The sequence below is a fragment of the Artemia sp. Qi Xiang Cuo genome, chromosome 8 (genome assembly GCF_049724085.1).
Source record: "Artemia sp. Qi Xiang Cuo chromosome 8, ASM4972408v1, whole genome shotgun sequence".
In the NCBI taxonomy this organism is placed as follows: Eukaryota; Metazoa; Arthropoda; class Branchiopoda; order Anostraca; family Artemiidae; genus Artemia; species Artemia sp. Qi Xiang Cuo.
This window is the reverse complement of record NC_142801.1, coordinates 54,453,563-54,456,000: the sequence shown is the minus strand read 5'-3', so window position 1 is coordinate 54,456,000 and position 2,438 is coordinate 54,453,563.

The window sequence follows — 2,438 nt, the reverse complement described above, 5'->3', positions numbered from 1 at the left end:
TTTTGTCCCTCTAAATCGAGGAGGATATAAAATATATAATTGAAGCCGCAAAAGAAAAACGAAATACTTCAACAAACGAAACAAAGTGGCCCAATATGAGAAGAGGGCTCTTTTGAACGAGAATTATAAATTTTAGTGCGCATTTAAGTAACAAATGATATTGAGATGGATATATTTCTCTTTGTGCCGCAAATCAAAATTTCAGGCTCAAAATGCTATCATTGATAATTTTGAAATGATTAATCGGTTTAGAATTACTGACAAGGTATATATATGGCCTACAAGTTTCCAACCACAGCATTGCTGCAAAACAGAAATTTTGGCCCGAATAGGGCCAAAATACTAGGACCAAGTCTAACCTAAGATAGCCAATCGGCTTAGAGCTACCAAAAGGCTATTTAAATATCCACCCAGTTTCATAGGTCATACTGCCGCATTCGTCCCTAAACATAAGCACAGTCCATATAAAATGAAGAACTATTATTTAGAATGTATATACAGCATTACTAACGGTTATACTGTAATTGAATCCATACCAGTTATTGGGGTAGAGGAAGTCAGTGGCTCTTTGTGGGGGGATAAAAAACCCTCCAAAAGTTAAATCTTAGGACCAAATTTTTCTTATTTTGTGAGAGGTCCTTTCGCTCATTATGGAGACGGGAGACAAATTTGTCAAGTTCCTATTACGTTCCTAATTTGCACTTTACTGAAAAAAATATAAATGTTTTTACTTCTATAACTTTAATAATTCGGAAATATTAACATTTTGCTTACTAAATACCAGTATATGTATATTAAACTGACAATGCCCATTCATTTGTATTTTTTCAGTAAAGTGCAAATTATGTTCTGATCTTGGGAAGGCATAGGGGTTTTGAGCCCTACTCATGTTAGTTTCTGCTGATTTTGAGTTTGTCTTGGTTATTTATTGTAATTTCTGTTCGTTTTGGGTTTCATTTATTTATCGATGCTGATTTGTGGTAGTTTTACGCTTGGTAGATTATTTGATTCTATTTTTGCTAGTTTTGGTTTAATGGAGTTATTTACTTTTCTTTGAAAACTAATTTTGTGAAAAAGCTTCTTTAAATAATTTCTGTTCGTTTTGTATTGACATAGTCTTTTCAGACAAAAAGAAAGTAATACTTTAAATCTTTTCGTTTTTTTAAGACTTTATAATTTGGCCTGCTATTTATATGCTGGAGAAAAATTTTCAACAATCTTTAACAACAAACACCCTTTTAAAAATCTGGACACAAATAGTAGTATTTAATTTAGTTTCATACCTCCTCTAGTTGACCTGAAATAGAAAACTTGATACCATTCGCAAAAAAAATCTGCTTATTTTCTTTGATAGCTAGGATACACTTACGCTATTTTGATTTGGTTAAATTTTAAGAGCAGAAGTGGCCCCGAAAGTTTGAACATAATACCTTCAGTCGTTCTTGGGATACTGCTAACATACCTTATTGAGAATTACCACTAACACCGTGCATTTTGATTTAACCGTAATGCAACATTTAGTTTTTAAACATAATGGGCAAATGGGATTGTGGGCGTGGGAGGGGATTAGTTGCCCTCCAATCACTTTCAAATATTAAAAAGGGCATTAACCCTTTCTATTTTTAATCGAATGAGCCCTTTTCAAAGTTCCTACGACAACTCCTTCGATATGAAGTGCCCTGGTCTAAAAAAAAATAAAATAATAAAAATATATTGTACCCACATCGATCTTAACTATAAAAATGTCAAGCCTTCCAATCACTTTTGACTATTAAAAAGGGCACTAGCCCTTTCAATTTCCAATCGAATGAGCCTTTTTTGAGTTCCTACGACAACGCTTTCTATAAGCACCTTATATGCCCCCAGGACATAAATTACAACCCTTGCCCTGAGGGCTGTGAGGGGCTTGTCATCCTCAAAGACCTAATTTCCCGAACTTTCACCTCGTTAAACAAAATGGCTACGTTAATCTCAAAATTTTGATTGGATGTGTTTGGGGAAATGGTGGGCGTGAGAGGAGCGTTAGTTGCTCTCCAATCATTTTCAACTATTAAAAAAGGGCATTAGCCCTTTCAATTTCCAATCGAATGTGCTCTTTTTGAAGTTTATACGACCATACTTTCTATAAAATCTTATATGCCCCAGGGCATAACTTACAACCCTGAGACTGTGGGGGGGGGGATGTCATCCTCAAATATATAATTTCCAGACCTTTCAACTACTTTGAACAAAATGGTTATCTCAAAATTTGGACTGGATGTATTTGGGGAAATGGTGGTGTGAGAGGGGTTTTAGTTATCCTCCAATCACTTTTGACTATTAAAAAGGGCAAAAGCCCTTCTAGTTTAAATTTGAATGAGCCCTTTTCGAAGTTTCTACAACATCGCTGTGTGTAAAAACCCTTAATGGCCCCATGGTATAACTTACAACCCTTGCCC